The sequence below is a fragment of the Pleurodeles waltl genome, chromosome 12, assembly GCF_031143425.1.
Source record: "Pleurodeles waltl isolate 20211129_DDA chromosome 12, aPleWal1.hap1.20221129, whole genome shotgun sequence".
In the NCBI taxonomy this organism is placed as follows: Eukaryota; Metazoa; Chordata; class Amphibia; order Caudata; family Salamandridae; genus Pleurodeles; species Pleurodeles waltl.
The window spans coordinates 125,602,559-125,627,401 of record NC_090451.1 but is presented as its reverse complement, the minus strand read 5'-3'; the positions used below and the strand labels follow the sequence as shown (position 1 = coordinate 125,627,401).

General features: G+C 43.1%; 6 non-coding genes across 6 annotated transcripts; all 6 read right to left on the bottom strand.

Moving 5' to 3' along the window:
* Nucleotides 1–1,058: 1,058 nt before the first annotated feature.
* TRNAL-UAG (transfer RNA leucine (anticodon UAG)) lies at nucleotides 1,059–1,140 on the bottom strand. The gene has a single exon. It is a non-coding gene; the product is annotated as a tRNA-Leu (tRNA).
* A 4,146-nt stretch (nucleotides 1,141–5,286) lies between these two features.
* TRNAL-UAG (transfer RNA leucine (anticodon UAG)) lies at nucleotides 5,287–5,368 on the bottom strand. Its single transcript has one exon. It is a non-coding gene; the product is annotated as a tRNA-Leu (tRNA).
* A 4,146-nt stretch (nucleotides 5,369–9,514) lies between these two features.
* On the bottom strand, nucleotides 9,515–9,596 carry TRNAL-UAG (transfer RNA leucine (anticodon UAG)). The gene has a single exon. It is a non-coding gene; the product is annotated as a tRNA-Leu (tRNA).
* Nucleotides 9,597–13,738: 4,142 nt separating this feature from the next.
* TRNAL-UAG (transfer RNA leucine (anticodon UAG)) lies at nucleotides 13,739–13,820 on the bottom strand. The gene has a single exon. It is a non-coding gene; the product is annotated as a tRNA-Leu (tRNA).
* A 4,146-nt stretch (nucleotides 13,821–17,966) lies between these two features.
* On the bottom strand, nucleotides 17,967–18,048 carry TRNAL-UAG (transfer RNA leucine (anticodon UAG)). Its single transcript has one exon. It is a non-coding gene; the product is annotated as a tRNA-Leu (tRNA).
* A 4,117-nt stretch (nucleotides 18,049–22,165) lies between these two features.
* Nucleotides 22,166–22,247, bottom strand: TRNAL-UAG (transfer RNA leucine (anticodon UAG)). Its single transcript has one exon. It is a non-coding gene; the product is annotated as a tRNA-Leu (tRNA).
* Between the last annotated feature and the right edge of the window lie 2,596 nt (nucleotides 22,248–24,843).

Sequence of the window (24,843 nt, the reverse complement as noted above, 5' to 3'; positions counted from 1 at the left end):
ATGGGCACAAGATAAGGTGTTGAGGAGCAGTGGTTATTTGCACATCTCTGAATTCTGGGGTGCCCACACTAGCATGCGAATTAAAGGGCATTTCTCATGTAGACGTCTTTTTTACACACTGTCTTATATTTGGAAGGAAAAAATGTAGATAAAGACAAGGGGCAGTAACACTTGTTTTGCTATTCTATGTTTCCTCAAGTCTCCCGATAAAAATGGTACCGCACTTGTGTGGGTAGGCCTAGCGCCCGCGACAGGAAGTGCCCCAAAACACAACGTGGACACATACAATTTTCCCAAGGAAAACCAAAACCTAGGTAAAAGACATTGTCATTTGCAACGCCAATAGCTCTAACTCTCCCAAATGTGAGACCTTTCGCATTGCAAATGCTTGTTTTTTTGTGCAGACAAGTATTCGTGGAGCCTGCTTTGGTTCTTAAGACCTCAGACCTAAAGCAAAGCTTAGACAGAAACATAGCAATGTGCCCTTTGCACACAGTTAGAGATACAACTAAATGGAGTTATATATAGGTGTGCACGGCCATTGTGCACAATTCTGTTGTGATATAAAGTTTCGGTATGGGTTAATGAGAGCTCGTAGTTATGGCCGAGTGGCTAAGGTGATGAGCTTGAAATTCATTGGGGGTTCCTTGCGCAGGTTCGAATCCTGCCGAGTACGTCACTTGTTTATTTTAAACCTGATATTTAAAATAACTGTGAAGAACACATTTACCAACTTTATTTGGGAAGATAGATAATTTGCTTTAAATCTTTATTTAACAGAGGTTCGATTTTATTTTGCAGACAGAAGAGCGGGGTGACCGCGTGGGGAGAACAAATTATTTGTTAAACCTTCCATTTGAAGGTGATCTAAGCAGAATGAAGGAAAACAACAGCAGCGCCCATCAGCCGATTTCTTGGGAGTCCACGGTTTAGGAGTTTACTTAGAAGGAGACTGTAAAAGAGTTTTAAAATTAGGGACCTATTGGTAGAGTCACTGTGCATGCAAATTGAAGGGGCAGGAGGGAGATGCGTCATTAAGATCTGTTAAAATCCATCTCTGGCAGCGGTGGGATTCGAACCCACGCCTCCAAAGAGACTGGAGCCTAAATCCAGCGCCTTAGACCGCTCGGCCACGCTACCTTCAGTTTTCTGTGTGTCTGTGCACTTCATGAGCACCGAAACCCTGCGTCTTGGCACTCAGTGTGGAAAGTCGAGTCGATAAACCGTTTAAAGGACATGATTACAATGTCGGGAGGGTGATGTGGTAATTGAAGGTTATCTCTCTTACTCAGTCACTGCACAAGTCTTCTCCCACCTGCTCGGACCTAGTGCAATCACCTTAAAAGACAACACTCTCCGAGCAATGACTTCCAACCAAGGTATAAGCACCTGCTCTACATAGGCAATGTGACTCCATCATTTTCTAATGAAACAAGTGTTCATACTGGTGGGCTCATTTCTTAGGGTGGGATCTAATGAATGAGCAGTTCATTCAAAAATAACCGAGGAGTTGCACGTATTCATGACATCAGCCCTATTGCCGCACCCAGTCTCCCCAACATACTGTTTAGCTTTCCAGTGACGTCATGTCTTGTGTGGCCTATTCACATTCCGCTGTTAATATTTTTTAGCCAACAGAATTCCACACTTCCCGGTCTTTGAGCTCACATTGAAAAGGCACAAGTCCCAAAATGCAACCGGGTGCTGTTTAAAACTCCAGCACTGGTGGGCGGTGCCCCAGGTGACATGGGGTCCACCTGGATGCTCTGACTGCCTTTCACGTGACAGTCACAGACACACACAGGACAGAGGTTCAAAAGCTATTCTGAAAGAAGTAAGCACAACAGGCCCACGTGAAACTAAACTTTTTAAATAGATGATTTTTGTTTCTATTGACCGGTTTCTCACTCCTTCTGCGCGCCAAGTCAAATGTAAATGAGCCTCGCAATAAAAATGCACAGAGGATGGTAAAATTCACTTCACTCTGCGCTCGTTGATGCTGAGAGCATGGTTGTCAGCCCGCACGCTTGTTATTTTGATGTGGAATTACTTGATTGCTTTGTGATAATTTTCATTACTCCGAATTGGAAGCTCCCCTACCCCAGTAATAACGTTTGAGGTATTGCTTCCCTACCACACCAACAAGGCCACCCTCTGACCAAGTCCTTTGCCTCTCTTCAGAACTACCATAAGGCCCTCCATGCACTAGGAACTTTTTGCTTGACGACCATGTAGGCGTCCTTGGAATATTGATATTTAGAAGTAACAATGTTTGTTTATTTTAACTAACTGACCTTTTTAGGGTCTCGCTTGATAGACTCTGTAGTATTCAGTAAAGTGCTTGGAGCCCGCATGTCTCTCACCATTTTTTTTATTTATGTGGCACTCTTCTTTACAGTTTCTTAATTCATCAAGGCATGTCTTGCATCATTTCCGTTCCTCTCTGTAGAGCAGCGACCAAGCGTTGATTGATTCAGCTTAATCAGTGCCTGACCGCTGCTCCCCACCTGATCAAGGTACTATTTTTTCCTTTTACCTTCTAGTGCCCTGCAAACAGAAGGCTTGTGACTGGCAAAAACATGACCAGCAGGTCAACCAAAACTGTTAAGTTTTAAATTTAAATCTAACTTTCTTTTATTTTGCCAAATCGTCTTTTCCCACGTTCCACGCATGTTTTCTTTTGTTTTTGTTCGTGGGCGCTCTTCTCAAAAGATGACGATTAGCTTGTTTAAGATATTGCAAAACAACAGTGTTTCTTTATTATGTGTAAATTCTGAAATTATGCTTTGACACATAATCCTGCGGTACACTTCAATCCACCCCACTCCAATCTGCCCCACTACAATCCACCCCCATCCAGACCACTTCACCCACACTAATCCACCTCACTCCAGTCCAAATCACTCACCCGAATCCAATCCACTCTAACTCATCCCACTCCAACCCTCTCCAGCCACCCCTATCAAATCTGTCTCACTCCAATTTGCCCCCCTCTAATAAAAAACAATCTGCACCACTCCAAAACAATCTGTCCTACTCCGATCCAAAACAATCTGTCCTACTCCGATCCAAAACAATCTGACCCACTCCAATCTGCCCGACTCCACTTCAAAACAATCTCCCCTACTCCAATTCAAAACAATCTACCCCACTGCAATCTTCTGCACTCCAATCCAAAACAAACTACCACACTGCAATCCAAAACAATCTGCCATACTGCAATCGAAAACAATCTGTCCCACCCCAGGCAGTGGTGGCTGGTGCACTTTGAAAGGAGGGGGTGGGAGGGAACAATAGTTCATCTGAAGCTAAGTGAAGAAATTGGAATAAAATAGTGCATTTTAACCCCTTCGCTGCCAGGCCTTTTCCCCCTCAGGTGCCAGGCATTTTTTTGGCTATTTGGGGCAGGACGCGCTTAGGCCATCATACATTTTTGTCCACATAAGCTACCCACGCCAAATTTGTGTCCTTTTTTAGCAACATCCTAGGGATTCTAGAGGTACCCAGACTTTGTGGGTTCCCCTGAAGGAGACCAAGAAATTAGCCAAAATACAGTAGAAATGTATTTTTAAAAAAATAAATGGAAAAAAGGGCTGGAGAAGAAGGCTTGTGGTTTTTGTCCCTGAAATTGGCATCCACAAAGGGTTTGCAGTGCTAAAATCACCAGCTTCCCAGCTTTCAGGGACAGGCAGACTTGAATCAGAAAACCCAATTTTTCAACTCAATTTTGGCATTTTACTGGGACATACCCCATTTTTACGATTTTGTGTGCTTTTAGCCTCCTTCCAGTCAGTGACAGAAATGGGTGTGAAACCAATGCTGGAACCCAGTAACCTAAACATTTGTGAAAAGAAGACAACATTCTGAATTCAGCAATGGGTAACTTGTGTAGATCTTACAAGGGTTTCCTACAGAAAATAACAACTGAACTAAAAACAAATATTGAAATTGAGGTGAAAAAAACAGCCATTTTTCTCTACGTTTTACTCTGTAACTTTTTTCTGCAATGTCAGAATTTTGAAAGCAATATACCGTTACGTCTGCTGGACTCTTCTGGTTGCGGGGATATATTGGGCTTGTAGGTTCATCAAGAACCCTAGGTATCCAGAGAAAATAAATGAGCTGCACCTTGCAGTGGGTTTTCTTTCTATACCGGGTATACAGCAATTAATTTGCCGAAGTATAAAGAGTGAAAAATAGGTATCAAGAAAACCTTTCTATTTCCAAAATGGGCACAAGATAAGGTGTTGAGGAGCAGTGGTTATTTGCACATCTCTGAATTCTGGGGTGCCCACACTAGCATGCGAATTAAAGGGCATTTCTCATATAGACGTCTTTTTTACACACTGTCTTATATTTGGAAGGAAAAAATGTAGATAAAGACAAGGGGCAGTAACACTTGTTTTGCTATTCTATGTTTCCTCAAGTCTCCCGATAAAAATGGTACCGCACTTGTGTGGGTAGGCCTAGCGCCCGCGACAGGAAGTGCCCCAAAACATAACGTGGACACATACAATTTTCCCAAGGAAAACCAAAACCTAGGTAAAAGACATTGTCATTTGCAACGCCAATAGCTCTAACTCTCCCAAGTGTGAGACCTTTCGCATTGCAAATGCTTGTTTTTTTGTGCAGACAAGTATTCGTGGAGCCTGCTTTGGTTCTTAAGACCTCAGACCTAAAGCAAAGCTTAGACAGAAACATAGCAATGTGCCCTTTGCACACAGTTAGAGATACAACTAAATGGAGTTATATATAGGTGTGCACGGCCATTGTGCACAATTCTGTTGTGATATAAAGTTTCGGTATGGGTTAATGAGAGCTCGTAGTTATGGCCGAGTGGCTAAGGTGATGAGCTTGAAATTCATTGGGGGTTCATTGCGCAGGTTCGAATCCTGCCGAGTACGTCACTTGTTTATTTTAAACCTGATATTTAAAATAACTGTGAAGAACACATTTACCAACTTTATTTGGGAAGATAGATAATTTGCTTTAAATCTTTATTTAACAGAGGTTCGATTTTATTTTGCAGACAGAAGAGCGGGGTGACCGCGTGGGGAGAACAAATTATTTGTTAAACCTTCCATTTGAAGGTGATCTAAGCAGAATGAAGGAAAACAACAGCAGCGCCCATCAGCCGATTTCTTGGGAGTCCACGGTTTAGGAGTTTACTTAGAAGGAGACTGTAAAAGAGTTTTAAAATTAGGGACCTATTGGTAGAGTCACTGTGCATGCAAATTGAAGGGGCAGGAGGGAGATGCGTCATTAAGATCTGTTAAAATCCATCTCTGGCAGCGATGGGATTCGAACCCACGCCTCCAAAGAGACTGGAGCCTAAATCCAGCGCCTTAGACCGCTCGGCCACGCTACCTTCAGTTTTCTGTGTGTCTGTGCACTTCATGAGCACCGAAACCCTGCGTCTTGGCACTCAGTGTGGAAAGTCGAGTCGATAAACCGTTTAAAGGACATGATTACAATGTCGGGAGGGTGATGTGGTAATTGAAGGTTATCTCTCTTACTCAGTCACTGCACAAGTCTTCTCCCACCTGCTCGGACCTAGTGCAATCACCTTAAAAGACAACACTCTCCGAGCAATGACTTCCAACCAAGGTATAAGCACCTGCTCTACATAGGCAATGTGACTCCATCATTTTCTAATGAAACAAGTGTTCATACTGGTGGGCTCATTTCTTAGGGTGGGATCTAATGAATGAGCAGTTCATTCAAAAATAACCGAGGAGTTGCACGTATTCATGACATCAGCCCTATTGCCGCACCCAGTCTCCCCAACATACTGTTTAGCTTTCCAGTGACGTCATGTCTTGTGTGGCCTATTCACATTCCGCTGTTAATATTTTTTAGCCAACAGAATTCCACACTTCCCGGTCTTTGAGCTCACATTGAAAAGGCACAAGTCCCAAAATGCAACCGGGTGCTGTTTAAAACTCCAGCACTGGTGGGCGGTGCCCCAGGTGACATGGGGTCCACCTGGATGCTCTGACTGCCTTTCACGTGACAGTCACAGACACACACAGGACAGAGGTTCAAAAGCTATTCTGAAAGAAGTAAGCACAACAGGCCCACGTGAAACTAAACTTTTTAAATAGATGATTTTTGTTTCTATTGACCGGTTTCTCACTCCTTCTGCGCGCCAAGTCAAATGTAAATGAGCCTCGCAATAAAAATGCACAGAGGATGGTAAAATTCACTTCACTCTGCGCTCGTTGATGCTGAGAGCATGGTTGTCAGCCCGCACGCTTGTTATTTTGATGTGGAATTACTTGATTGCTTTGTGATAATTTTCATTACTCCGAATTGGAAGCTCCCCTACCCCAGTAATAACGTTTGAGGTATTGCTTCCCTACCACACCAACAAGGCCACCCTCTGACCAAGTCCTTTGCCTCTCTTCAGAACTACCATAAGGCCCTCCATGCACTAGGAACTTTTTGCTTGACGACCATGTAGGCGTCCTTGGAATATTGATATTTAGAAGTAACAATGTTTGTTTATTTTAACTAACTGACCTTTTTAGGGTCTCGCTTGATAGACTCTGTAGTATTCAGTAAAGTGCTTGGAGCCCGCATGTCTCTCACCATTTTTTTTATTTATGTGGCACTCTTCTTTACAGTTTCTTAATTCATCAAGGCATGTCTTGCATCATTTCCGTTCCTCTCTGTAGAGCAGCGACCAAGCGTTGATTGATTCAGCTTAATCAGTGCCTGACCGCTGCTCCCCACCTGATCAAGGTACTATTTTTTCCTTTTACCTTCTAGTGCCCTGCAAACAGAAGGCTTGTGACTGGCAAAAACATGACCAGCAGGTCAACCAAAACTGTTAAGTTTTAAATTTAAATCTAACTTTCTTTTATTTTGCCAAATCGTCTTTTCCCACGTTCCACGCATGTTTTCTTTTGTTTTTGTTCGTGGGCGCTCTTCTCAAAAGATGACGATTAGCTTGTTTAAGATATTGCAAAACAACAGTGTTTCTTTATTATGTGTAAATTCTGAAATTATGCTTTGACACATAATCCTGCGGTACACTTCAATCCACCCCACTCCAATCTGCCCCACTACAATCCACCCCCATCCAGACCACTTCACCCACACTAATCCACCTCACTCCAGTCCAAATCACTCACCCGAATCCAATCCACTCTAACTCATCCCACTCCAACCCTCTCCAGCCACCCCTATCAAATCTGTCTCACTCCAATTTGCCCCCCTCTAATAAAAAACAATCTGCACCACTCCAAAACAATCTGTCCTACTCCGATCCAAAACAATCTGTCCTACTCCGATCCAAAACAATCTGACCCACTCCAATCTGCCCGACTCCACTTCAAAACAATCTCCCCTACTCCAATTCAAAACAATCTACCCCACTGCAATCTTCTGCACTCCAATCCAAAACAAACTACCACACTGCAATCCAAAACAATCTGCCATACTGCAATCGAAAACAATCTGTCCCACCCCAGGCAGTGGTGGCTGGTGCACTTTGAAAGGAGGGGGTGGGAGGGAACAATAGTTCATCTGAAGCTAAGTGAAGAAATTGGAATAAAATAGTGCATTTTAACCCCTTCGCTGCCAGGCCTTTTCCCCCTCAGGTGCCAGGCATTTTTTTGGCTATTTGGGGCAGGACGCGCTTAGGCCATCATACATTTTTGTCCACATAAGCTACCCACGCCAAATTTGTGTCCTTTTTTAGCAACATCCTAGGGATTCTAGAGGTACCCAGACTTTGTGGGTTCCCCTGAAGGAGACCAAGAAATTAGCCAAAATACAGTAGAAATGTATTTTTAAAAAAATAAATGGAAAAAAGGGCTGGAGAAGAAGGCTTGTGGTTTTTGTCCCTGAAATTGGCATCCACAAAGGGTTTGCAGTGCTAAAATCACCAGCTTCCCAGCTTTCAGGGACAGGCAGACTTGAATCAGAAAACCCAATTTTTCAACTCAATTTTGGCATTTTACTGGGACATACCCCATTTTTACGATTTTGTGTGCTTTTAGCCTCCTTCCAGTCAGTGACAGAAATGGGTGTGAAACCAATGCTGGAACCCAGTAACCTAAACATTTGTGAAAAGAAGACAACATTCTGAATTCAGCAATGGGTAACTTGTGTAGATCTTACAAGGGTTTCCTACAGAAAATAACAACTGAACTAAAAACAAATATTGAAATTGAGGTGAAAAAAACAGCCATTTTTCTCTACGTTTTACTCTGTAACTTTTTTCTGCAATGTCAGAATTTTGAAAGCAATATACCGTTACGTCTGCTGGACTCTTCTGGTTGCGGGGATATATTGGGCTTGTAGGTTCATCAAGAACCCTAGGTATCCAGAGAAAATAAATGAGCTGCACCTTGCAGTGGGTTTTCTTTCTATACCGGGTATACAGCAATTAATTTGCCGAAGTATAAAGAGTGAAAAATAGGTATCAAGAAAACCTTTCTATTTCCAAAATGGGCACAAGATAAGGTGTTGAGGAGCAGTGGTTATTTGCACATCTCTGAATTCTGGGGTGCCCACACTAGCATGCGAATTAAAGGGCATTTCTCATATAGACGTCTTTTTTACACACTGTCTTATATTTGGAAGGAAAAAATGTAGATAAAGACAAGGGGCAGTAACACTTGTTTTGCTATTCTATGTTTCCTCAAGTCTCCCGATAAAAATGGTACCGCACTTGTGTGGGTAGGCCTAGCGCCCGCGACAGGAAGTGCCCCAAAACATAACGTGGACACATACAATTTTCCCAAGGAAAACCAAAACCTAGGTAAAAGACATTGTCATTTGCAACGCCAATAGCTCTAACTCTCCCAAGTGTGAGACCTTTCGCATTGCAAATGCTTGTTTTTTTGTGCAGACAAGTATTCGTGGAGCCTGCTTTGGTTCTTAAGACCTCAGACCTAAAGCAAAGCTTAGACAGAAACATAGCAATGTGCCCTTTGCACACAGTTAGAGATACAACTAAATGGAGTTATATATAGGTGTGCACGGCCATTGTGCACAATTCTGTTGTGATATAAAGTTTCGGTATGGGTTAATGAGAGCTCGTAGTTATGGCCGAGTGGCTAAGGTGATGAGCTTGAAATTCATTGGGGGTTCATTGCGCAGGTTCGAATCCTGCCGAGTACGTCACTTGTTTATTTTAAACCTGATATTTAAAATAACTGTGAAGAACACATTTACCAACTTTATTTGGGAAGATAGATAATTTGCTTTAAATCTTTATTTAACAGAGGTTCGATTTTATTTTGCAGACAGAAGAGCGGGGTGACCGCGTGGGGAGAACAAATTATTTGTTAAACCTTCCATTTGAAGGTGATCTAAGCAGAATGAAGGAAAACAACAGCAGCGCCCATCAGCCGATTTCTTGGGAGTCCACGGTTTAGGAGTTTACTTAGAAGGAGACTGTAAAAGAGTTTTAAAATTAGGGACCTATTGGTAGAGTCACTGTGCATGCAAATTGAAGGGGCAGGAGGGAGATGCGTCATTAAGATCTGTTAAAATCCATCTCTGGCAGCGATGGGATTCGAACCCACGCCTCCAAAGAGACTGGAGCCTAAATCCAGCGCCTTAGACCGCTCGGCCACGCTACCTTCAGTTTTCTGTGTGTCTGTGCACTTCATGAGCACCGAAACCCTGCGTCTTGGCACTCAGTGTGGAAAGTCGAGTCGATAAACCGTTTAAAGGACATGATTACAATGTCGGGAGGGTGATGTGGTAATTGAAGGTTATCTCTCTTACTCAGTCACTGCACAAGTCTTCTCCCACCTGCTCGGACCTAGTGCAATCACCTTAAAAGACAACACTCTCCGAGCAATGACTTCCAACCAAGGTATAAGCACCTGCTCTACATAGGCAATGTGACTCCATCATTTTCTAATGAAACAAGTGTTCATACTGGTGGGCTCCTTTCTTAGGGTGGGATCTAATGAATGAGCAGTTCATTCAAAAATAACCGAGGAGTTGCACGTATTCATGACATCAGCCCTATTGCCGCACCCAGTCTCCCCAACATACTGTTTAGCTTTCCAGTGACGTCATGTCTTGTGTGGCCTATTCACATTCCGCTGTTAATATTTTTTAGCCAACAGAATTCCACACTTCCGTCTTTGAGCTCACATTGAAAAGGCACAAGTCCCAAAATGCAACCGGGTGCTGTTTAAAACTCCAGCACTGGTGGGCGGTGCCCCAGGTGACATGGGGCCCACCTGGATGCTCTGACTGCCTTTCACGTGACAGTCACAGACACACACAGGACAGAGGTTCAAAAGCTATTCTGAAAGAAGTAAGCACAACAGGCCCACGTGAAACTAAACTTTTTAAATAGATGATTTTTGTTTCTATTGACCGGGTTCTCACTCGTTCTGCGCGCCAAGTCAAATGTAAATGAGCCTCGCAATAAAAATGCACAGAGGATGGTAAAATTCACTTCACTCTGCGCTCGTTGATGCTGAGAGCATGGTTGTCAGCCCGCACGCTTGTTATTTTGATGTGGAATTACTTGATTGCTTTGTGATAATTTTCATTACTCCGAATTGCAAGCTCCCCTACCCCAGTAATAACGTTTGAGGTATTGCCTCCCTACCACACCAACAAGGCCACCCTCTGACCAAGTCCTTTGCCTCTCTTCAGAACTACCATAAGGCCCTCCATGCACTAGGAACTTTTTGCTTGACGAGCATGTAGGCGTCCTTGGAATATTGATATTTAGAAGTAACAATGTTTGTTTATTTTAACTAACTGACCTTTTTAGGGTCTCGCTTGATAGACTCTGTAGTATTCAGTAAAGGGCTTGGAGCCCGCATGTCTCTCACCATTTTTTAATTATGTGGCACTCTTCTTTACAGTTTCTTAATTCATCAAGGCATGTCTTGCATCATTTCCGTTCCTCTCTGTAGAGCAGCGACCAAGCGTTGATTGATTCAGCTTAATCAGTGCCTGACCGCTGCTCCCCACCTGATCAAGGTACTATTTTTTCCTTTTACCTTCTAGTGCCCTGCAAACAAAAGGCTTGTGACTGGCAAAAACATGACCAGCAGGTCAACCAAAACTGTTAAGTTTTCAATTTAAATCTAACTTTCTTTTATTTTGCCAAATCGTCTTTTCCCACGTTCCACGCATGTTTTCTTTTGTTTTTGTTCGTGGGCGCTCTTCTCAAAAGATGACGATTAGCTTGTTTAAAATATTGCAAAACAACAGTGTTTCTTTATTATGTGTAAATTCTGAAATTATGCTTTGACACATAATCCTGCGGTACACTTCAATCCACCCCACTCCAGTCTGCCCCACTACAATCCACCCCCATCCAGACCTCTTCACCCACACTAATCCACCTCACTCCAGTCCAAATCACTCACCCGAATCCAATCCACTCTAACTCATCCCACTCCAACCCTCTCCAGCCACCCCTATCAAATCTGTCTCACTCCAATTTGCCCCCCTCTAATAAAAAACAATCTGCACCACTCCAAAACAATCTGTCCTACTCCGATCCAAAACAATCTGTCCTACTCCGATCCAAAACAATCTGACCCACTCCAATCTGCCCGACTCCACTTCAAAACAATCTCCCCTACTCCAATTCAAAACAATCTACCCCACTGCAATCTTCTGCACTCCAATCCAAAACAAACTACCACACTGCAATCCAAAACAATCTGCCATACTGCAATCGAAAACAATCTGTCCCACCCCAGGCAGTGGTGGCTGGTGCACTTTGAAAGGAGGGGGTGGGAGGGAACAATAGTTCATCTGAAGCTAAGTGAAGAAATTGGAATAAAATAGTGCATTTTAACCCCTTCGCTGCCAGGCCTTTTCCCCCTCAGGTGCCAGGCATTTTTTTGGCTATTTGGGGCAGGACGCGCTTAGGCCATCATACATTTTTGTCCACATAAGCTACCCACGCCAAATTTGTGTCCTTTTTTAGCAACATCCTAGGGATTCTAGAGGTACCCAGACTTTGTGGGTTCCCCTGAAGGAGACCAAGAAATTAGCCAAAATACAGTAGAAATGTATTTTTAAAAAAATAAATGGAAAAAAGGGCTGGAGAAGAAGGCTTGTGGTTTTTGTCCCTGAAATTGGCATCCACAAAGGGTTTGCAGTGCTAAAATCACCAGCTTCCCAGCTTTCAGGGACAGGCAGACTTGAATCAGAAAACCCAATTTTTCAACTCAATTTTGGCATTTTACTGGGACATACCCCATTTTTACGATTTTGTGTGCTTTTAGCCTCCTTCCAGTCAGTGACAGAAATGGGTGTGAAACCAATGCTGGAACCCAGTAACCTAAACATTTGTGAAAAGAAGACAACATTCTGAATTCAGCAATGGGTAACTTGTGTAGATCTTACAAGGGTTTCCTACAGAAAATAACAACTGAACTAAAAACAAATATTGAAATTGAGGTGAAAAAAACAGCCATTTTTCTCTACGTTTTACTCTGTAACTTTTTTCTGCAATGTCAGAATTTTGAAAGCAATATACCGTTACGTCTGCTGGACTCTTCTGGTTGCGGGGATATATTGGGCTTGTAGGTTCATCAAGAACCCTAGGTATCCAGAGAAAATAAATGAGCTGCACCTTGCAGTGGGTTTTCTTTCTATACCGGGTATACAGCAATTAATTTGCCGAAGTATAAAGAGTGAAAAATAGGTATCAAGAAAACCTTTCTATTTCCAAAATGGGCACAAGATAAGGTGTTGAGGAGCAGTGGTTATTTGCACATCTCTGAATTCTGGGGTGCCCACACTAGCATGCGAATTAAAGGGCATTTCTCATATAGACGTCTTTTTTACACACTGTCTTATATTTGGAAGGAAAAAATGTAGATAAAGACAAGGGGCAGTAACACTTGTTTTGCTATTCTATGTTTCCTCAAGTCTCCCGATAAAAATGGTACCGCACTTGTGTGGGTAGGCCTAGCGCCCGCGACAGGAAGTGCCCCAAAACATAACGTGGACACATACAATTTTCCCAAGGAAAACCAAAACCTAGGTAAAAGACATTGTCATTTGCAACGCCAATAGCTCTAACTCTCCCAAGTGTGAGACCTTTCGCATTGCAAATGCTTGTTTTTTTGTGCAGACAAGTATTCGTGGAGCCTGCTTTGGTTCTTAAGACCTCAGACCTAAAGCAAAGCTTAGACAGAAACATAGCAATGTGCCCTTTGCACACAGTTAGAGATACAACTAAATGGAGTTATATATAGGTGTGCACGGCCATTGTGCACAATTCTGTTGTGATATAAAGTTTCGGTATGGGTTAATGAGAGCTCGTAGTTATGGCCGAGTGGCTAAGGTGATGAGCTTGAAATTCATTGGGGGTTCATTGCGCAGGTTCGAATCCTGCCGAGTACGTCACTTGTTTATTTTAAACCTGATATTTAAAATAACTGTGAAGAACACATTTACCAACTTTATTTGGGAAGATAGATAATTTGCTTTAAATCTTTATTTAACAGAGGTTCGATTTTATTTTGCAGACAGAAGAGCGGGGTGACCGCGTGGGGAGAACAAATTATTTGTTAAACCTTCCATTTGAAGGTGATCTAAGCAGAATGAAGGAAAACAACAGCAGCGCCCATCAGCCGATTTCTTGGGAGTCCACGGTTTAGGAGTTTACTTAGAAGGAGACTGTAAAAGAGTTTTAAAATTAGGGACCTATTGGTAGAGTCACTGTGCATGCAAATTGAAGGGGCAGGAGGGAGATGCGTCATTAAGATCTGTTAAAATCCATCTCTGGCAGCGATGGGATTCGAACCCACGCCTCCAAAGAGACTGGAGCCTAAATCCAGCGCCTTAGACCGCTCGGCCACGCTACCTTCAGTTTTCTGTGTGTCTGTGCACTTCATGAGCACCGAAACCCTGCGTCTTGGCACTCAGTGTGGAAAGTCGAGTCGATAAACCGTTTAAAGGACATGATTACAATGTCGGGAGGGTGATGTGGTAATTGAAGGTTATCTCTCTTACTCAGTCACTGCACAAGTCTTCTCCCACCTGCTCGGACCTAGTGCAATCACCTTAAAAGACAACACTCTCCGAGCAATGACTTCCAACCAAGGTATAAGCACCTGCTCTACATAGGCAATGTGACTCCATCATTTTCTAATGAAACAAGTGTTCATACTGGTGGGCTCATTTCTTAGGGTGGGATCTAATGAATGAGCAGTTCATTCAAAAATAACCGAGGAGTTGCACGTATTCATGACATCAGCCCTATTGCCGCACCCAGTCTCCCCAACATACTGTTTAGCTTTCCAGTGACGTCATGTCTTGTGTGGCCTATTCACATTCCGCTGTTAATATTTTTTAGCCAACAGAATTCCACACTTCCCGGTCTTTGAGCTCACATTGAAAAGGCACAAGTCCCAAAATGCAACCGGGTGCTGTTTAAAACTCCAGCACTGGTGGGCGGTGCCCCAGGTGACATGGGGTCCACCTGGATGCTCTGACTGCCTTTCACGTGACAGTCACAGACACACACAGGACAGAGGTTCAAAAGCTATTCTGAAAGAAGTAAGCACAACAGGCCCACGTGAAACTAAACTTTTTAAATAGATGATTTTTGTTTCTATTGACCGGTTTCTCACTCCTTCTGCGCGCCAAGTCAAATGTAAATGAGCCTCGCAATAAAAATGCACAGAGGATGGTAAAATTCACTTCACTCTGCGCTCGTTGATGCTGAGAGCATGGTTGTCAGCCCGCACGCTTGTTATTTTGATGTGGAATTACTTGATTGCTTTGTGATAATTTTCATTACTCCGAATTGGAAGCTCCCCTACCCCAGTAATAACGTTTGAGGTATTGCTTCCCTACCACACCAACAAGGCCACCCTCTGACCAAGTCCTTTGCCTCTCTTCAGAACTACCATAAGGCCCTCCATGCACTAGGAACTTTTTGCTTGACGACCATGTAGGCGTCCTTGGAATATTGATATTTAGAAGTAACAATGTTTGTTTATTTTAACTAACTGACCTTTTTAGGGTCTCGCTTGATAGACTCTGTAGTATTCAGTAAAGTGCTTGGAGCCCGCATGTCTCTCACCATTTTTTTTATTTATGTGGCACTCTTCTTTACAGTTTCTTAATTCATCAAGGCATGTCTTGCATCATTTCCGTTCCTCTCTGTAGAGCAGCGACCAAGCGTTGATTGATTCAGCTTAATCAGTGCCTGACCGCTGCTCCCCACCTGATCAAGGTACTATTTTTTCCTTTTACCTTCTAGTGCCCTGCAAACAGAAGGCTTGTGACTGGCAAAAACATGACCAGCAGGTCAACCAAAACTGTTAAGTTTTAAATTTAAATCTAACTTTCTTTTATTTTGCCAAATCGTCTTTTCCCACGTTCCACGCATGTTTTCTTTTGTTTTTGTTCGTGGGCGCTCTTCTCAAAAGATGACGATTAGCTTGTTTAAGATATTGCAAAACAACAGTGTTTCTTTATTATGTGTAAATTCTGAAATTATGCTTTGACACATAATCCTGCGGTACACTTCAATCCACCCCACTCCAATCTGCCCCACTACAATCCACCCCCATCCAGACCACTTCACCCACACTAATCCACCTCACTCCAGTCCAAATCACTCACCCGAATCCAATCCACTCTAACTCATCCCACTCCAACCCTCTCCAGCCACCCCTATCAAATCTGTCTCACTCCAATTTGCCCCCCTCTAATAAAAAACAATCTGCACCACTCCAAAACAATCTGTCCTACTCCGATCCAAAACAATCTGTCCTACTCCGATCCAAAACAATCTGACCCACTCCAATCTGCCCGACTCCACTTCAAAACAATCTCCCCTACTCCAATTCAAAACAATCTACCCCACTGCAATCTTCTGCACTCCAATCCAAAACAAACTACCACACTGCAATCCAAAACAATCTGCCATACTGCAATCGAAAACAATCTGTCCCACCCCAGGCAGTGGTGGCTGGTGCACTTTGAAAGGAGGGGGTGGGAGGGAACAATAGTTCATCTGAAGCTAAGTGAAGAAATTGGAATAAAATAGTGCATTTTAACCCCTTCGCTGCCAGGCCTTTTCCCCCTCAGGTGCCAGGCATTTTTTTGGCTATTTGGGGCAGGACGCGCTTAGGCCATCATACATTTTTGTCCACATAAGCTACCCACGCCAAATTTGTGTCCTTTTTTAGCAACATCCTAGGGATTCTAGAGGTACCCAGACTTTGTGGGTTCCCCTGAAGGAGACCAAGAAATTAGCCAAAATACAGTAGAAATGTATTTTTAAAAAAATAAATGGAAAAAAGGGCTGGAGAAGAAGGCTTGTGGTTTTTGTCCCTGAAATTGGCATCCACAAAGGGTTTGCAGTGCTAAAATCACCAGCTTCCCAGCTTTCAGGGACAGGCAGACTTGAATCAGAAAACCCAATTTTTCAACTCAATTTTGGCATTTTACTGGGACATACCCCATTTTTACGATTTTGTGTGCTTTTAGCCTCCTTCCAGTCAGTGACAGAAATGGGTGTGAAACCAATGCTGGAACCCAGTAACCTAAACATTTGTGAAAAGAAGACAACATTCTGAATTCAGCAATGGGTAACTTGTGTAGATCTTACAAGGGTTTCCTACAGAAAATAACAACTGAACTAAAAACAAATATTGAAATTGAGGTGAAAAAAACAGCCATTTTTCTCTACGTTTTACTCTGTAACTTTTTTCTGCAATGTCAGAATTTTGAAAGCAATATACCGTTACGTCTGCTGGACTCTTCTGGTTGCGGGGATATATTGGGCTTGTAGGTTCATCAAGAACCCTAGGTATCCAGAGAAAATAAATGAGCTGCACCTTGCAGTGGGTTTTCTTTCTATACCGGGTATACAGCAATTAATTTGCCGAAGTATAAAGAGTGAAAAATAGGTATCAAGAAAACCTTTCTATTTCCAAAATGGGCACAAGATAAGGTGTTGAGGAGCAGTGGTTATTTGCACATCTCTGAATTCTGGGGTGCCCACACTAGCATGCGAATTAAAGGGCATTTCTCATATAGACGTCTTTTTTACACACTGTCTTATATTTGGAAGGAAAAAATGTAGATAAAGACAAGGGGCAGTAACACTTGTTTTGCTATTCTATGTTTCCTCAAGTCTCCCGATAAAAATGGTACCGCACTTGTGTGGGTAGGCCTAGCGCCCGCGACAGGAAGTGCCCCAAAACATAACGTGGACACATACAATTTTCCCAAGGAAAACCAAAACCTAGGTAAAAGACATTGTCATTTGCAACGCCAATAGCTCTAACTCTCCCAAGTGTGAGACCTTTCGCATTGCAAATGCTTGTTTTTTTGTGCAGACAAGTATTCGTGGAGCCTGCTTTGGTTCTTAAGACCTCAGACCTAAAGCAAAGCTTAGACAGAAACATAGCAATGTGCCCTTTGCACACAGTTAGAGATACAACTAAATGGAGTTATATATAGGTGTGCACGGCCATTGTGCACAATTCTGTTGTGATATAAAGTTTCGGTATGGGTTAATGAGAGCTCGTAGTTATGGCCGAGTGGCTAAGGTGATGAGCTTGAAATTCATTGGGGGTTCATTGCGCAGGTTCGAATCCTGCCGAGTACGTCACTTGTTTATTTTAAACCTGATATTTAAAATAACTGTGAAGAACACATTTACCAACTTTATTTGGGAAGATAGATAATTTGCTTTAAATCTTTATTTAACAGAGGTTCGATTTTATTTTGCAGACAGAAGAGCGGGGTGACCGCGTGGGGAGAACAAATTATTTGTTAAACCTTCCATTTGAAGGTGATCTAAGCAGAATGAAGGAAAACAACAGCAGCGCCCATCAGCCGATTTCTTGGGAGTCCACGGTTTAGGAGTTTACTTAGAAGGAGACTGTAAAAGAGTTTTAAAATTAGGGACCTATTGGTAGAGTCACTGTGCATGCAAATTGAAGGGGCAGGAGGGAGATGCGTCATTAAGATCTGTTAAAATCCATCTCTGGCAGCGATGGGATTCGAACCCACGCCTCCAAAGAGACTGGAGCCTAAATCCAGCGCCTTAGACCGCTCGGCCACGCTACCTTCAGTTTTCTGTGTGTCTGTGCACTTCATGAGCACCGAAACCCTGCGTCTTGGCACTCAGTGTGGAAAGTCGAGTCGATAAACCGTTTAAAGGACATGATTACAATGTCGGGAGGGTGATGTGGTAATTGAAGGTTATCTCTCTTACTCAGTCACTGCACAAGTCTTCTCCCACCTGCTCGGACCTAGTGCAATCACCTTAAAAGACAACACTCTCCGAGCAATGACTTCCAACCAAGGTATAAGCACCTGCTCTACATAGGCAATGTGACTCCATCATTTTCTAATGAAACAAGTGTTCATACTGGTGGGCTCCTTTCTTAGGGTGGGATCTAATGAATGAGCAGTTCATTCAAAAATAACCGAGGAGTTGCACGTATTCATGACATCAGCCCTATTGCCGCACCCAGTCTCCCCAACATACTGTTTAGCTTTCCAGTGACGTCATGTCTTGTGTGGCCTATTCACATTCCGCTGTTAATATTTTTTAGCCAACAGAATTCCACACTTCCGTCTTTGAGCTCACATTGAAAAGGCACAAGTCCCAAAATGCAACCGGGTGCTGTTTAAAACTCCAGCACTGGTGGGCGGTGCCCCAGGTGACATGGGGCCCACCTGGATGCTCTGACTGCCTTTCACGTGACAGTCACAGACACACACAGGACAGAGGTTCAAAAGCTATTCTGAAAGAAGTAAGCACAACAGGCCCACGTGAAACTAAACTTTTTAAATAGATGATTTTTGTTTCTATTGACCGGGTTCTCACTCGTTCTGCGCGCCAAGTCAAATGTAAATGAGCCTCGCAATAAAAATGCACAGAGGATGGTAAAATTCACTTCACTCTGCGCTCGTTGATGCTGAGAGCATGGTTGTCAGCCCGCACGCTTGTTATTTTGATGTGGAATTACTTGATTGCTTTGTGATAATTTTCATTACTCCGAATTGCAAGCTCCCCTACCCCAGTAATAACGTTTGAGGTATTGCCTCCCTACCACACCAACAAGGCCACCCTCTGACCAAGTCCTTTGCCTCTCTTCAGAACTACCATAAGGCCCTCCATGCACTAGGAACTTTTTGCTTGACGAGCATGTAGGCGTCCTTGGAATATTGATATTTAGAAGTAACAATGTTTGTTTATTTTAACTAACTGACCTTTTTAGGGTCTCGCTTGATAGACTCTGTAGTATTCAGTAAAGGGCTTGGAGCCCGCATGTCTCTCACCATTTTTTAATTATGTGGCACTCTTCTTTACAGTTTCTTAATTCATCAAGGCATGTCTTGCATCATTTCCGTTCCTCTCTGTAGAGCAGCGACCAAGCGTTGATTGATTCAGCTTAATCAGTGCCTGACCGCTGCTCCCCACCTGATCAAGGTACTATTTTTTCCTTTTACCTTCTAGTGCCCTGCAAACAAAAGGCTTGTGACTGGCAAAAACATGACCAGCAGGTCAACCAAAACTGTTAAGTTTTCAATTTAAATCTAACTTTCTTTTATTTTGCCAAATCGTCTTTTCCCACGTTCCACGCATGTTTTCTTTTGTTTTTGTTCGTGGGCGCTCTTCTCAAAAGATGACGATTAGCTTGTTTAAAATATTGCAAAACAACAGTGTTTCTTTATTATGTGTAAATTCTGAAATTATGCTTTGACACATAATCCTGCGGTACACTTCAATCCACCCCACTCCAGTCTGCCCCACTACAATCCACCCCCATCCAGACCTCTTCACCCACACTAATCCACCTCACTCCAGTCCAAATCACTCACCCGAATCCAATCCACTCTAACTCATCCCACTCCAACCCTCTCCAGCCACCCCTATCAAATCTGTCTCACTCCAATTTGCCCCCCTCTAATAAAAAACAATCTGCACCACTCCAAAACAATCTGTCCTACTCCGATCCAAAACAATCTGACCCACTCCAATCTGCCCGACTCCACTTCAAAACAATCTCCCCTACTCCAATTCAAAACAATCTACCCCACTGCAATCTTCTGCACTCCAATCCAAAACAAACTACCACACTGCAATCCAAAACAATCTGCCATACTGCAATCCAAAACAATCTGTCCCACCCCAGGCAGTGGTGGCTGGTGCACTTTGAAAGGAGGGGGTGGGAGGGAACAATAGTTCATCTGAAGCTAAGTGAAGAAATTGGAATAAAATAGTGCATTTTAACCCCTTCGCTGCCAGGCCTTTTCCCCCTCAGGTGCCAGGCATTTTTTTGGCTATTTGGGGCAGGACGCGCTTAGGCCATCATACATTTTTGTCCACATAAGCTACCCACGCCAAATTTGTGTCCTTTTTTTGCAACATCCTAGGGATTCTAGAGGTACCCAGACTTTGTGGGTTCCCCTGAAGGAGACCAAGAAATTAGCCAAAATACAGTAAAAATGTATTTTTTTAAAAATAAATGGAAAAAAGGGCTGGAGAAGAAGGCTTGTGGTTTTTGTCCCTGAAATTGGCATCCACAAAGGGTTTGCAGTGCTAAAATCACCAGCTTCCCAGCTTTCAGGGACAGGCAGACTTGAATCAGAAAACCCAATTTTTCAACTCAATTTTGGCATTTTACTGGGACATACCCCATTTTTACGATTTTGTGTGCTTTTAGCCTCCTTCCAGTCAGTGACAGAAATGGGTGTGAAACCAATGCTGGATCCCAGTAACCTAAACATTTGTGAAAAGAAGACAACATTCTGAATTCAGCAATGGGTAACTTGTGTAGATCTTACAAGGGTTTCCTACAGAAAATAACAACTGAACTAAAAAAAAAAATTGAAATTGAGGTGAAAAAAACAGCCATTTTTCTCTACGTTTTACTCTGTAACTTTTTTCTGCAATGTCAGAATTTTGAAAGCAATATACCGTCACGTCTGCTGGACTCTTCTGGTTGCGGGGATATATTGGGCTTGTAGGTTCATCAAGAACCCTAGGTATCCAGAGAAAATAAATGAGCTGCACCTTGCAGTGGGTTTTCTTTCTATACCGGGTATACAGCAATTAATTTGCCGAAGTATAAAGAGTGAAAAATAGGTATCAAGAAAACCTTTCTATTTCCAAAATGGGCACAAGATAAGGTGTTGAGGAGCAGTGGTTATTTGCACATCTCTGAATTCTGGGGTGCCCACACTAGCATGCGAATTAAAGGGCATTTCTCATGTAGACGTCTTTTTTACACACTGTCTTATATTTGGAAGGAAAAAATGTAGATAAAGACAAGGGGCAGTAACACTTGTTTTGCTATTCTATGTTTCCTCAAGTCTCCCGATAAAAATGGTACCGCACTTGTGTGGGTAGGCCTAGCGCCCGCGACAGGAAGTGCCCCAAAACACAACGTGGACACATACAATTTTCCCAAGGAAAACCAAAACCTAGGTAAAAGACATTGTCATTTGCAACGCCAATAGCTCTAACTCTCCCAAATGTGAGACCTTTCGCATTGCAAATGCTTGTTTTTTTGTGCAGACAAGTATTCGTGGAGCCTGCTTTGGTTCTTAAGACCTCAGACCTAAAGCAAAGCTTAGACAGAAACATAGCAATGTGCCCTTTGCACACAGTTAGAGATACAACTAAATGGAGTTATATATAGGTGTGCACGGCCATTGTGCACAATTCTGTTGTGATATAAAGTTTCGGTATGGGTTAATGAGAGCTCGTAGTTATGGCCGAGTGGCTAAGGTGATGAGCTTGAAATTCATTGGGGGTTCCTTGCGCAGGTTCGAATCCTGCCGAGTACGTCACTTGTTTATTTTAAACCTGATATTTAAAATAACTGTGAAGAACACATTTACCAACTTTATTTGGGAAGATAGATAATTTGCTTTAAATCTTTATTTAACAGAGGTTCGATTTTATTTTGCAGACAGAAGAGCGGGGTGACCGCGTGGGGAGAACAAATTATTTGTTAAACCTTCCATTTGAAGGTGATCTAAGCAGAATGAAGGAAAACAACAGCAGCGCCCATCAGCCGATTTCTTGGGAGTCCACGGTTTAGGAGTTTACTTAGAAGGAGACTGTAAAAGAGTTTTAAAATTAGGGACCTATTGGTAGAGTCACTGTGCATGCAAATTTAAGGGGCAGGAGGGAGATGCGTCATTAAGATCTGTTAAAATCCATCTCTGGCAGCGGTGGGATTCGAACCCAGGCCTCCAAAGAGACTGGAGCCTAAATCCAGCGCCTTAGACCGCTCGGCCACGCTACCTTCAGTTTTCTGTGTGTCTGTGCACTTCATGAGCACCGAAACCCTGCGTCTTGGCACTCAGTGTGGAAAGTCGAGTCGATAAACCGTTTAAAGGACATGATTACAATGTCGGGAGGGTGATGTGGTAATTGAAGGTTATCTCTCTTACTCAGTCACTGCACAAGTCTTCTCCCACCTGCTCGGACCTAGTGCAATCACCTTAAAAGACAACACTCTCCGAGCAATGACTTCCAACCAAGGTATAAGCACCTGCTCTACATAGGCAATGTGACTCCATCATTTTCTAATGAAACAAGTGTTCATACTGGTGGGCTCATTTCTTAGGGTGGGATCTAATGAATGAGCAGTTCATTCAAAAATAACCGAGGAGTTGCACGTATTCATGACATCAGCCCTATTGCCGCACCCAGTCTCCCCAACATACTGTTTAGCTTTCCAGTGACGTCATGTCTTGTGTGGCCTATTCACATTCCGCTGTTAATATTTTTTAGCCAACAGAATTCCACACTTCCCGGTCTTTGAGCTCACATTGAAAAGGCACAAGTCCCAAAATGCAACCGGGTGCTGTTTAAAACTCCAGCACTGGTGGGCGGTGCCCCAGGTGACATGGGGTCCACCTGGATGCTCTGACTGCCTTTCACGTGACAGTCACAGACACACACAGGACAGAGGTTCAAAAGCTATTCTGAAAGAAGTAAGCACAACAGGCCCACGTGAAACTAAACTTTTTAAATAGATGATTTTTGTTTCTATTGACCGGTTTCTCACTCCTTCTGCGCGCCAAGTCAAATGTAAATGAGCCTCGCAATAAAAATGCACAGAGGATGGTAAAATTCACTTCACTCTGCGCTCGTTGATGCTGAGAGCATGGTTGTCAGCCCGCACGCTTGTTATTTTGATGTGGAATTACTTGATTGCTTTGTGATAATTTTCATTACTCCGAATTGGAAGCTCCCCTACCCCAGTAATAACGTTTGAGGTATTACCTCCCTACCACACCAACAAGGCCACCCTCTGACCAAGTCCTTTGCCTCTCTTCAGAACTACCATAAGGCCCTCCATGCACTAGGAACTTTTTGCTTGACGACCATGTAGGCGTCCTTGGAATATTGATATTTAGAAGTAACAATGTTTGTTTATTTTAACTAACTGACCTTTTTAGGGTCTCGCTTGATAGACTCTGTAGTATTCAGTAAAGTGCTTGGAGCCCGCATGTCTCTCACCATTTTTTTTATTTATGTGGCACTCTTCTTTACAGTTTCTTAATTCATCAAGGCATGTCTTGCATCATTTCCGTTCCTCTCTGTAGAGCAGCGACCAAGCGTTGATTGATTCAGCTTAATCAGTGCCTGACCGCTGCTCCCCACCTGATCAAGGTACTATTTTTTCCTTTTACCTTCTAGTGCCCTGCAAACAGAAGGCTTGTGACTGGCAAAAACATGACCAGCAGGTCAACCAAAACTGTTAAGTTTTAAATTTAAATCTAACTTTCTTTTATTTTGCCAAATCGTCTTTTCCCACGTTCCACGCATGTTTTCTTTTGTTTTTGTTCGTGGGCGCTCTTCTCAAAAGATGACGATTAGCTTGTTTAAGATATTGCAAAACAACAGTGTTTCTTTATTATGTGTAAATTCTGAAATTATGCTTTGACACATAATCCTGCGGTACACTTCAATCCACCCCACTCCAATCTGCCCCACTACAATCCACCCCCATCCAGACCACTTCACCCACACTAATCCACCTCACTCCAGTCCAAATCACTCACCCGAATCCAATCCACTCTAACTCATCCCACTCCAACCCTCTCCAGCCACCCCTATCAAATCTGTCTCACTCCAATTTGCCCCCCTCTAATAAAAAACAATCTGCACCACTCCAAAACAATCTGTCCTACTCCGATCCAAAACAATCTGTCCTACTCCGATCCAAAACAATCTGACCCACTCCAATCTGCCCGACTCCACTTCAAAACAATCTCCCCTACTCCAATTCAAATCAATCTACCCCACTGCAATCTTCTGCACTCCAATCCAAAACAAACTACCACACTGCAATCCAAAACAATCTGCCATACTGCAATCCAAAACAATCTGTCCCACCCCAGGCAGTGGTGGCTGGTGCACTTTGAAAGGAGGGGGTGGGAGGGAACAATAGTTCATCTGAAGCTAAGTGAAGAAATTGGAATAAAATAGTGCATTTTAACCCCTTCGCTGCCAGGCCTTTTCCCCCTCAGGTGCCAGGCATTTTTTTGGCTATTTGGGGCAGGACGCGCTTAGGCCATCATACATTTTTGTCCACATAAGCTACCCAGGCCAAATTTGTGTCCTTTTTTAGCAACATCCTAGGGATTCTAGAGGTACCCAGACTTTGTGGGTTCCCCTGAAGGAGACCAAGAAATTAGCCAAAATACAGTAAAAATGTATTTTTTTAAAAATAAATGGAAAAAAGGGCTGGAGAAGAAGGCTTGTGGTTTTTGTCCCTGAAATTGGCATCCACAAAGGGTTTGCAGTGCTAAAATCACCAGCTTCCCAGCTTTCAGGGACAGGCAGACTTGAATCAGAAAACCCAATTTTTCAACTCAATTTTGGCATTT